Here is a 13377-nt window from a genome sequence, read left to right on the forward strand (position 1 = left end):
CACCAAAGGGAAAAAGTATTTTAGAGATTGCTTTTGAAAATGAGTTAGCTAGCCCAGCATACTCCATTCACACAGGGAAGGAAGGTGTGCCTGTCACCTACCAAGACCCTCTGGGGTGTCACTCAGACCACCCAGAACGTCTCTCGTTCTCATCTGAGGACTTCTCTAGAAAACCTCAATCCGGCATCTCACTGTCCCTCTTCCCAGTCCCAGCTGCCAACCAGGCACTCTTCTCAGTGAATGCAAACAGTGCATGCTTCCTTTTCTTCCCTAATTACCAACCAGGGAAGGGACTCAAGCAGAAGTTACACGGTTCAAGGCGTGACAACAGACAGCTGTTTGGTGGGTGAGTCCCAGATGCTGGGTAAAGTTTCCACCTGGCCTTTGGCCTTGAGGAAGAATTTCTCTTCTCCATGCTGGTGACATGGTGGCATTTTTGTAGCAGTTATAAATGCAGTGACAGGAACCTAAAGGCAGACGTGGAAAGCGGGTTACATTGACCTCTTTTAATATTTGCTGTGCTGATATTATGTAATATTAACATTACTGTGCTGATACCTTAATGTTTGCCATGCCTTGCACCACCAGCTGCATCCCAGCGAACCCGGAATCGCCCAGCCCTACACAAGAGGCCTTGCTGGCCCATTGCCGCTGCCCTCAGCGCCAGGGCAGGTACCCAATGCCACCCGCAGCACCTGTGGCTCCACAGAGGATTTGAGGGCAGGTCCCCGAGTGCAACGCCCTGGGCATCTGAGAACTGACAGTGCCACCAACCTCACACCCATGTTATCTAATGATGCCTGGAGCCACGGACTGTGAGTGTCCCCGTTTATTTCTCACGCGTGTGTATGTATGTATGCATGTATGCATGTGTGTGCGTATGTGTGCGTGTGTGTGTGTATGTATGTATGTATGCATGTATGTGTGTGTATGTATGTATGTATGTATGTGTGTGCGTGTGTGTGCGTGTGTGTGTGTGTATGTGTGTATGTGTGTATGTGTGTATGTGTGTATGTGTGTATGTGTGTATGTGTGTATGTGTGTATGTGTGTATGTGTGTATGTGTGTATGTATGTGTGTATTTATGTGTGTATGTATGTATGTGTGTGTGTATGTGCACGTGCGCACAGGCCCGTGGGGCCGGGGCGTGGGACCCCGGAGGCTGGCGACACAGGCGGCTGTGAGTCGTACCGACCCTCCTGAGCAGGTGCTCGGGCTACCTGAGCTGGTGGTCACGCCGCGTACCGGGAACACGGCAGCCTCCACGGAAGGAGGTGCTTCTCTACCCAGGACTCCTCCGAGTCTCCCGGGCCGGAGCCACGCCTGCAGAGGGAAGGGCGCAGGCGCGGCGGGCTGCGCAGGCGCAGCGCGGGCGGGAAGATGGCGGCGGGTTCAAGTGAGTGTGGCGCACAGAAGCCCGGGTGTGGCGCGTGCCATGACTTCAGATGCTGCGTTCCCTCTTCAGAACTAGAGTCACATGACTGACACCCACGTTCATCCTCTTCTAGGTGTGTCAAGGGCCTTGGACTCCTCTTGACTAGGGCAGAGTTACGGTGACGGAGGAAGACTGGTTACTGCTGTACGGCCTTTTACAAATATGGTTGAAACCTGAGAGTGTGGAGACTGATGCTCGGCACCGCCCTCAGGTTCTGGGTTCGTGCTCTAGGATGCACTGACTTACTTTAACACATGTTTCACATGTTTGAGAACTGGAACCACTGCAGTATTACAGGAGATTTCTGGCGAGGAAAGGGCTTTTGATAAAAATGCCATGCTTCAAGGCATAGTTTTTCAATTCATTTAAATTAGTAGAGCTTAATGTGTTTTCCCTTCATAAGTGAAATACACGTGTAATCTATTTCATTATAAACATTTAGGAAGAAAACTGCTGTCCAGGTGGAAGAGAATTTGGTGAATTCAGAACCACAACTGTCAACGTAGGTGAAGACACACTTCATTTCAGCTGGTGGGACACCCCTCCCCCAATCCTGTGTGCCACTTTTTTTCCCCAGCCAGTTCTACTATGCCTAAGGCATTTAAAGATAAGAGATTTTTATCATTGCACCAGCTTTGTAGTTGATCAAAACATGAGTAGCTCAAATTGGGGGACAGAAGAAAAGAAAGTGAGACATTAAGTAGTAGTACCATTTGACCTGAACCTGTCAGAAGTTCAGAGGCCACTGCAGCCTGAAAGACCAGCAGTCAGGTCTGCATCCAGGGTAGCAGAAAAGAATGGTTTTCACAGTAGAGGAGACTGGGGAAATTTCTTATCTATAATAAATTGACACATGAACAGTTTGTCATGCTTTTATTCTTCTGCTCTAGCTTCAACTTTCCATAGCTTATATACACATGCAACAGCAAACTCTGGCGATAAAGAAGGAAGCTTCTTCTCAGGGTCACGATGGTGTTCCTTTGTAAGGGACAAGGGGCAGCTGCAGCTGAGGTTATAGGATTCTGGTTTGTAACAGTATCTCTTAAGGGGACAGCTATGAGGGTTACAAAGGAGAAAGGCTGAACCACAGGGGATCAAGGAAGGAGTAAAGGAGTCGTGCACTGACCTACATTTCTAGGGAGACATTAACATTATAGGCTAACACTTTGTGATCAGCACAACATAAAAGTGCCTGGGAAGTGCTGCCATGGCTGAAAGTTTTCCCCACAGCAAACTATGAGTAACCATGGCAACCTGCACAAAGCAAGGGGGGAGTGAACAGTGCCAAGTCTTATCAGCACTTTCAACAAAACCTGGCTGGCACTAAAAAACAACCCAAGTCTACAGATACCTTTTCTCATCCTGAATATAGCTCAGAGCACAAGAGGGGAAAATGTAACTTTTTTATTCAAGGCTGTGGGACCAGATCATTCTCCGCAGTTCTGACCATTTATGGAGCCTCTCCCATGGGAACTGGGTGTAAAGCTGATTCCCTCAGGACTTGGTTAATTGATTAACTGCTTAATTGCCTGCTGTCCACATAAAATCCAGGACATAAACATAAAGAGTTAGCTAAGCCTAATATCTTGTACCATAAATTGAGGTTAGAAGTGCTAATTGCTTAGGAAATTCCACCAGTTGCAGGTCCTCATGTTATCAACTGGACCTGGCAGGGGAATTGAGAGCAATTAAGGTAGCTTTTGTGCCCAAAAGGACTTTGATTCAACAAATCGGACATCTGAACTTTCGTCCTTGAATAATATATGTAAAAGTCTGACTTGGGATCCTTACACAGTCTGGCTAACTTGCCTTGTCAACTTAGCTAAAGATGGAAAATGGGCTTCAAAGTTTCTCACAATTTTGTGGAAGAAAGGCTGAACTATGAGGGCTTGTTTTACTTACCAGAATTTCACAGTATTGGAAGAAGTCATCCTTCTGACAATGCACAGGAATAGCAGTGCCCTATAAATGAGGAGCGCACTGCTAATGTTGTAGGACAAGTCCCATAGCTGTTTTGGGAGGGATTATAGTATCACACAAGAGAATTACAGACAGAAGCAGTCAGTATTTATAGGCAATATCCCTCATAGGCCTAGCCCATGAGTATCCTCCATCAGATAGGTGTTTCTCTGGTGGGTTGGCCTTTTAAATATTTTTTCTGTTACTTCACTGACGCAAATATATATTAATATGTATTCAATTTTTTATTTGTTTTTTTCAAGACAGGGTTTTTCTGTGTAGCCCAGAATGTCCTGGAACTTACTCTGTAGACCAGGCTGACCTTTAAATCACAAAGATCTGCTTTCCTCTGCCTCCTTAGTGTTAGAATTAAAGGTATGCTCTACCAACACCCAGCCATGTATTCATTTTTAGATGAAGTATTGACTACACTCTGCCCATTTAACTTTAATATTTAGTTGAATATAGTTTGCAGTCATAAAAAAACCCACAAATGGACATAGAGTCTAGGATGATTAAAAACCAACAAAATTTAAAACTCATACAGATACACAAAGAGATTATGCCTTGAAATGCTAAAATCTCAGTATTTGCAGAGTTTCTGAGCTAAATGATGTGACTTTTGGATTTGCAGATTTAAAAATGTGTCTCTGTATGATGATAGCATCTTCTAGTTATGAGGAATCACATTCATGATTTCCCACAGTTCCCTTGGTTTGCAGGAGAAACACTAATGCAAAGAGGATGAATAAATTCATAGCAGTCAGATGTAGAACAGGCACAGTGGGCAGGAAATTATGAGAGGTCAAGATCATCTGAATAGTTAATCAGTAGCATCTACTCTGGGAAAAGTAATTTAGTGAGTTAAGTTACTAAGATTAGGTAATAATTTTGAGTTTATTCAACATTTTTTACCTTAAAATATTTAAAGCCAATTGAACACCATGTCAATTATTTTTGCAAGACAATCATTTAGACATGCCGCCATGCACTTATTGATTAAAAATAGCGATATAAACAAAATGGGGAATATGTACATATACATTTTATTAGAGCTACTTTTAGGTTGTATATTACTTAAATTTGATTATATATTGGAAAAATACACAATCCACAAAGGATTTGGAAGCTACAATTATTTTCTCATTGGTTGGGATTTTAAGTAAAATCAGTATTAGTGGAATGCTCGTAAGAAGATTGCCTAAGGTGCCTAGTGGGATTGTGTTTTAGACAAATGGACGCAGCTTATGTTATATCTATGAAATACATACAAAGAGGACAAGTCCATGCTGCGTCTGAATGAACTTTCCTCCTATAAAACCTTGCAATGGAAAGCTTACCAACTGACGTGGTTGAAATCAATTATGAGAATGTAGACATAAGAGATATCATATCAATTTTTATCTAAGATTAGTTTCTCTAACAATCTTAGTCCAGTTGAAATATTTCAATATATAAAATATGAACTGTAAATATGAAAGAGAAAAGCAATTACAATATGCACACTGGTTATCATCCTCATTGGGGTAGAGTTTAAAAATTAAATTCTCATGCCCTTTAAAAGATTCTTTACAAATGATTTTAACAATTGTGTTTCTAAAATGGATGCAACCATGTATCTATCAATAGTGCAATGGTTTAAAAAGAAGTGCCATAGGTGTCACCCAGGAATGTCCTTAAACATATTACTTATGTGACTGGACCTCCAATAATATGCAATAATATGAATGATTGAATGAACCTCCAGTTATGCTGATTGGAATAAAAGAAAAAAATACTGAATATTCCATATATATATATATATATTTCTTTAAAATACAAAAAAACAAGCAAACAAGCCAAATAAGACAAAAATTGGAAAATTGTAAAGTACTTGATTGCCAGTTAAAAGATGCTCAACAGGGAGGTATCAATTGGTGTGTCTGGTGAAGAATAATATTAAGGAACCATATTTTAGTGGGATTGTCCAAAGATTGAAACAAATCTTCATTGTATCAAGATTCACACCACAGTTCATTGGTTCGATGTGATTTGGCCCTCATGGGCTTATCTGCCCAAAATTTAGTCTTAAGTGTGACATTGTTGGTAGGTAATGTCACTTTTAAGAGACAAAGCTTATAAGGAAGCTTCTCTGCCATTGGAAGTGCTGCCTTCTGAAGAGATTAATGCTGTACTGAAACCCTTTAGTCCTTGCATCAGGACTATTGTCAGAGAGTAAGACAGCCTCCTTGTCACTCTGTCTGGCTTCCTCTTACAGCATGTGCTCTCTCCTAAATGCCCCCATCTGTGAGGCCATGTGACATTACCAGGAAGCCATGATCAGAAGACAAACTGTTGAAACTAGACCATTTGTCCTTTCAAAACAGTGAGCAACAGAAAATAGTCCTGAATATCTGATTATGGTAGTACAGAAGAGTTTGGGGAGGCACATTGCCATTGATTTTAATCTCTCCACTATTATCTATCTGTCTGTCTATCATCTATCTATCTATCTATCTATCTATCTATCTATTTATCTATCTATCGTCCGTCCATTCATCTATCTATCTATCATCTACCCATCTACCTATCAAACTAAAGTTGTGAAAATCTGTTGTTCCTCAGAAACACTTGTGGTTCAACAGTTGTTCAAAAATAATTTTTCACAGCCAAAAGGGGGAAGGAAATGAATCTGTCACTTTGTCAGTTATGGCATGAGCCTTAGAATGTTGACATCAGTGGTCTGTCACCTTGACTACTACAGAGTGCTCAGACTTCAGTAGTTGGTCTACCAACTGCTGTGGCCATCTTTGGTGTTTAGTGCCAAGAAGGGAAAAGATAATTTCAAGTTCATTGAAAGGTTCTCCACTCCATGCTCTACTGTAAAGGTATTTTTAATAAGAAGTTTTGATTTTTCATGATAACTAATGGTATGAAGAAGTATTCTGTCTTGGTTCCTGCAGATCATGTGAGCTAATTCTTAACTCAGTCATGGCTTAATGGAAAATTACCCATGTTAGTAATATTCACTACCAATCCCCTAAATAAATATGGCTATCATGTCAGGGGAGGTATGTTCTAGGCTACATATAAGAATAGTATCTATAAATCTACAAAATTATCTGTCCAAATTATGAGAGATGGTTATTTTCTAATCCTTCGAATTGTTTTACCCACTATGACCACAAAGGTTTATTGGAAATGATTAGATTTCAACCCAAAATATAAAAACTCTCTGGTTTTCAGCAAATCATTGTGGTTTCCAACATATATTGTGTTCTTTAGAATCTATTTACCTGTATTTTAACATTGATTCAGATTAGACAGGAATGATTTCCAAACATGTCATTTACTTTCAAATTTGTTTATCATGAAACTGAGTTGGTACTATTTTTTTAACATATCTTTACATGTGTGGGGACACGTGCTTGACATGTGTGAGGACAACCATTAACTGTTTGGTTCTTTCATGCTTTGATTTACAGGTATCTTAAAGTTAAATGAAAGCTATGGTGTTTCTGTGCATATTCCTTAAAAGATATAACATATGTTTTGGAAAGAGTAATATTCACTTGAAGAACTATATATTTTGAATATTCAAACTCTATGAGCATGGCACAGTAAAGAAACCACTGAAAATGCTGTTCCATTATTACAGGGTAGAATTTTATTGTGGATAAGAGAGACTGTTCAGAGGCATCTGGAAGAGTTCAGAGCAGAAAAAAAAAACAAAACAACAACAACAACAAAACAGACTTGATGTGACCAAAACAGTCTGTGAGAGAAGGGAGAAGAACAAAAGAGAGCAGTGGAGACAGCTGGGGCAGGGAAAGACCTCGACTTCATAAAGAGAGCAAGGGGAGTTCTAGAACATTTTGGGAGCTTGTATAGTGCAGAAGGAGGTGGGGGTGGTTGTGAAGGGACAGGAAAGTAGATGGGGATGTGAGGTATATAGCAGATACTTTTGAATAGAGACATAGGGAACCTGGAAGGCAGCATGGGTGTTGATAGCAGCCACAGGTCATTGGAGAACCATATTGTCCCTTTTGCCAGAGGCAAGGGAAATGACTCCTTTTGCTGTTCAAGAAGCATTTCAAAAAATTCTTGATGAATGCTAATTTTTGTTTGTTTGGTTAGTTTTGTTTTGTTGTTTTCTAACCACCGGAGATCCTTCACTGACATGTCTGGATATATGTGCTTCCTGAGACCTGACTTGTTTAAATCATTAGGAAAACCCCTTTTTAAAAAAAAAAAAAATTCTTTCACATCTATTTATGACAGCCTTCAAGGAAATGGGTTAATTATGGCTTTTCAATACATAGATTACTTTATTATTTGTTTTCTTTACCACACTCCAACATTTTCAAATGGAATTTCACAGCAGAAAATCTTTATAAAGAACTTTACAATTTGGTAGAGTTTTGCTATCTTACTTAGTATTGTATAATTACACCTATCAGTGAAAATACACAGTTTTCAGAAGGTACAATCTATTACTCTCACCAAAATTAAATCATTTTAAAGACATGGGCATTCTAGTCTTACGTGATCTTTCTATGATTATTGTGTGTCCAAGGTATACTACAGAATGAACTCTGAGATTTACACAGCATCTTCCAGGTTGTTTCAGTCACAATCCTTTGTGCCTCTAGGCTTTACTTCTTCTAAGCATGCACCTCTCCTCCATAGTCTCCAAAGCTACCCGACTTCCCTGTGCATGCAGCTTTCTGACGGTCTCGCTAAGACACATTCGTCTTCAAAGTCTCCTGTGATTCTCGCATCTGTTAGACTCTAAGGTTCTCAGTGTTAATGATGTCTGCATGCTCTTTTATCACAGGGACCTTTGACAGGTTAGAAGACTTAGGATTGGGAGTCTTGGGGGTAAGTCTGCATTTCACAAGGTTTGCACAAACATTCCTCCTATTACTGCACACACATCATTGCAGTTAGGGTTGGCAATGACATCCAAGTTGCTGCTCCAATGGCCAATTTTCAGGCGTCACCTACCTTGGCCCTCATTTAATGTTAGCCATTGATCTCTCCTTTCCTGTGAATCCCTCTAGTGTGTGAGTATTTCTTCTGTCCAACAGGATGCCTTGCAATGTGTGACCACTTTATTTTTAAATCACGAATAATGTTGGTAAATCCAAATTCTTTTTTTAAAAACTGATATTTTTTATTCAATTTTTAAAATGAGATAGAATTACATCACTCAGCCCTTTCCTCAGTCTAGACTAGTGGTTTTCTTTTTCTTTCTTTGTTTTTTTTTTTTTGTTTGTTTGTTTGTTTGTTTGTTTTTCAAGACAGGGTTTCTCTGTAGCTTTGGAGCCTGTCCTGGACTAGCTCTGTAGTCCAGGTTGGCCTCGAACTCACAGAGATCCACCTGCCTCTGCCTCCCGAGTGCTGGGATTACAGGCGTGCGCCACCACCGCCCGGCAACTACTGGTTTTCAACCTGTAGGTAGCGACACCTTTGGGGTCCCTTATCAGACATTCTGCATATCAGATATTCACATTAAGATTAATAACAGCAGGAAAATTACAGTGATGAAGTAGTTATGAAATAATTTTATGGTTGGGTGTCCCCACACCATGAAGAACTGTACTGAAGGGTTGCATCATTAGAAAGCCTGAGAACCACTTCTCTAGGCCCTACCAGCTACCATTGTTCAAACTTTTCCCATGCCTCTAAGTTGATACCTTCTGAAAAAGAGCCCACTCCTGCAATCTGTCCCCAATGCTTCCTTTCCTAAGCAATCTCTTCTTTTCCGTTACATTTAAAAACTGTTGATAACTTAACAGAGTCCTGTTGGAGAACTTAGCCTGTGTTTTTATATCATTCACCCTTTGAAATTAGGTATCAATTAACAACCACTGAATACCTGTTCTGCTAGCTGGAGACCTGACCAGGAGAAGCCTTTTTTCCTACATGGAAACCCTCGAGGAGAAAGCCACGGGAGGGATACATCGAACCTTGCTGTGCCAAGGCCCCGTGGAACTCAGAAGAGGCTGGAGAAGGAAGAAACAACATCTCTCCTTGTTCAATGATGTTTTGATTGTATCTAATAACCTGTGAGTATGTGCACTGTGCCTTCCTTACTATGAGAAGCTACACTTTGATTAGGCCTTACTGTTCAAAACCACAAAAGTTTTTTTTTTTTTATTTCTTTTATTTTTTTGAGATTATAAATACTTCTTTTTTTGTTTTGTTTTGTATAATTTTTATTTTATAATTTAATTTAATTTTACATATCAGCCATGGATTCCCCTGTCCTCCCCCCTCCCGCACCCGCCCCCGCATTCCCCGCAGCCCCTCCCCTCCATTCCCATCTCCTCCAGGGCAAAGACTCCCCTGGGGATTCAGTTCAACCCAGTAGATTCAGTCCAGGCAGGCCCAGTCCCCTCCTCCCAGGCTGAGCAAAGTGTTCCTGCATAAGCCCCAGGTTCCAGACAGCCAGCTAATGCACTAAGGACAGGTCCAGGTCCCACTGCCTGGGTGCCTCCAAAATAGTTCAAGCTAATCAACTGTCTCACTTATCCAGAGGGCCGGATCCAGTTGGGGGCTCCTCAGCTTTTGATTCATAGTTCATTTGTTTCCATTAGTTTGGCTATTTGTCCCTGTGGTTTTTCCAATCTTGGTCTCAATAATTCTCACTCATACAATCTCATTATCATTTCCCTTTCCCTTACCCTTTCCTCTTGACAAATCCTCCCATATTCCCCCTCTTGCTGTCTTTGAAAATCATGGCTTCTTTTTTTTTATTAATTGTTATTACATATACATGTATATTAAAATATATGTATGAATATACAATACATATGTATATTGAGCTATACATATATTAGATACTTGGATATATGTTTTCAGGGCTGTCTATATACTATCGGGTAACCAATTGTTTTACTTACTCTTTGATGCTGGGGAAAGAATAGCAATAAACTTGGAAAGGAGGCAGGTGTGGTAGCACATGCCAGCAATTCCAGCACTTTGGAAGCTGATTTATGTGCATTGCAAATTTGTGGATCTTGTGGAGACATCTTCTAAAGTAAAATATTAAAAACATGATAATCAGGGGCCCTCTTGCTTGGTGTTTACAGATAGATTGTAGAAGCAAGAGGGGAAATCCCTGATTATGATGGTTGCTCATAAGGGACCACACATGTGAACCTCTGTGAGCTCATAACTTCCAAAGTAGTGGGAAGAGATGAGAAGCAGCTACTGTCCCTAAACCAATCAGAGGGAACTGCAGACATCAACTAGGTCCAACATGGTGATCCTGTGAATGACACAGGAAACTGCTATGATTGAAGCTTTATACATAGTGGTATTGTCACATAGAACCATGGAGGTATTTTCTGGGATCACCTCTCCAAGGATCATAGCCTTCATATTACTCTGAAAGGTATGAAATAGGTACTGGCCTTATCAAATAGACATATTTTAAGGGTATGTTCTCATAAATACATAAGAAGGCTCCAGGTATCAGTAGAACAGTTCATTCAGTTTTGGTGTAAAATTTCTAGTCATCAGTGATTAATATTGCTGAAGATCGACTTCACAAATGGTGAGAAGAAGGAAGGGTGCAGGGGAGAGAGCTCTGCTCTGCATTCTAGACACAACCAACAGGGTCATTTCCTTTCAACCCTGAACAGTCCCCAAAGTTCCCAGTCTAGACACTGATGGTCAGTTAGTGTTGATGGCAGCAAGAATGAACAATTGAATGGCCTGGCTGTCCCCCAACCTGTCCATCTTCCTTGTCATTTCTCCTCAGCGCCCCTTCATGCCATGGTTGGAAATCCTTGTATTTTAATCTGAAAAGATAGTAATAAACTCATTTGAAATAAATAAAATATACTGACAATTTGCCACATGAGTGTAATTTGTGAATGTAAGTGAAATTCACTGTGTTTTTTGAGAAGAAATAAAAGTAAAATGGTTGATTTTCTTAAAAGACAAAATATTCATTCCCCTTCTGTTGTGTTACAATGGTAATTAAAACTATTTTGAGATTGTTTATATTAAGGAAAGAGGATTATCAAGCTTATAAGAGATGATTTTAATTATTTACATTTTCAAGGCAGAGTATCCCTTAACACAAATATTAGAATTAGAGGTTTCTAGTTTAAGCATTTCATTATATGTGTGTATGTATAATAATTGTGTATTAATATATATGTGATTAGATGTATTGAGGGTGAAAAGCAAATGGAAATACAGATGTTTCATATATTTGAGACATATGTGTATATATGAATCCTGAAATGAATACTTATGACATAGTGTCCTTGAAATCTGAGAGAGAGCAAATCATTATCTTCAGTTTTGTAGCCACCTATTAGCTCATTAGTCTCTAATGGAGAGTTCCATGCCCAGGTTCACACAAAAAATGCCCCGGGAAAAACACAGTCAATCATTAAAAAAATACAAAAAAGCATGGGTGTGGGAAGGAGAGTGGTCAAGAGATCGAAGGGAAAGAAGATAGAGTAATAGGAAATAATCAGAACACATTGAATATGCATGTGAAATTATCAAAGAACAAGCTCCATATAAAAAGAGTAAAAAAAGAAAATTAATGCTCCTGAGATGATTGTTTCTCAAGAACACTTGATAGCATCAGAAGGCTTGGTAGGAAGACATATTTGCATTCATCTGACTAGGTTATTGGAGAACAGAATCCTCTTTGTGGTAAGTTGGATGAGAAGCACATTGTGGGTTTACTAAAGGAACAACTGTACTGAGCTCAGACTCTCCTGAGCAATTGCTCACATGACTTACTAGGACAGGGGGAGGGGCAACAGAATATGAATTTTATTAAGTTAGGCAGTATTTCTATATTGTTTACTTGGAAAAGATCATTAAATGTAATTACTAAAGTAAAATATAAAACATTCAACTGATTTTCTGGTATTGAAGTTCTGGAAGTAAACAAGCAGAAAAGTTTAGCACTTAACTAAATAGAGGGGAAAAATGTTGAAGCACGTGGTTTTCTAAAAATGCCAGGTCTTTAAAACACACAGCATAGTCATTCTAAACACTCACCTATCAGAAAAGAAATCCAGACTATGGCTATTCTTGGCCATCGAAAAGTGTGAACCTCATAACTTCCTTCAGCACAGGCTTTGGCTGAGGCGCATCTACCATGGCATGAGCCCTGCCTGCATGGTAGAAATGGATGAGTCCTCCTCTGCTCTGGAGCAGGAAGAACTAGGTCTTACCAAAAGTAATTCCAACTTCAGTGAAAAGCAAACTAACAGATTGCCTTGATTCTCCCTCTAGGCGTAAGAGAAACTTGAAGATAAAACATGTCATCCCGCTGAGTTATCTGTGGATGGCTGATTATGTGGACATAGTTGGGACAGGCAGCAGCTCTGCTTACAAGTTGATTCTCCTGTCCTGGCCTGTGGGAAATTTTGTGGCTACCTTTCGGTAAGACCTACAGCTTGGACTTGTGTTCACAAGAGGCAGGCTGTGGAAATTGTGGGTCAACTTAATTCACAAGGAAAAAACCAAATCAATGAACCAGCATGTTTACAGATTAAGAAACCATGTTAGTCTGATTGTATACAGGTTGCCAACTCAAGTGTTTTCCTCCCATGATGACCCTGGTTTGTACTTTCCACCACACACATTTCTTTATGGAACTAGACTCCTTAGATTTTCACCTGTGATGTGCATCAGGACTCCACAAGATCCTTTGGGTAGAAATGAGATCATCCTGTTCTTTGAAGGATATGGACAGGACAAGGCCATACTCCATTCCCCACATTCTTCTTCCCCAACTGATCTAATATTCTCTGGGTTTTGAAAATACACAAAATGATCTCATTCCAATGAGAAAATTACCTCCTACACTCCCAAGTTAATTTCCTAAAAAAGATAGTATTTAACCATACAGATAAACCTAGTTACTCATTAAAAGCTCAGGTTCTTGAGTGTTTGTGTAGTGGAATATCATTGGTGTCTATAGTCAACACATGAGAACCAGTGTCATTAGACCATCAGAG

At 40.0% G+C, this 13377-nt stretch overlaps 1 pseudogene; it reads left to right on the plus strand.

The window, feature by feature from the left end:
• The first annotated feature begins 571 nt into the window (after positions 1-571).
• LOC118585560 overlaps positions 572-13377 on the plus strand; it is a 35726-nt pseudogene continuing 22920 nt past the window's right edge.

The sequence above is a fragment of the Onychomys torridus genome, chromosome 6 (genome assembly GCF_903995425.1).
Source record: "Onychomys torridus chromosome 6, mOncTor1.1, whole genome shotgun sequence".
Taxonomy (NCBI): domain Eukaryota; kingdom Metazoa; phylum Chordata; class Mammalia; order Rodentia; family Cricetidae; genus Onychomys; species Onychomys torridus.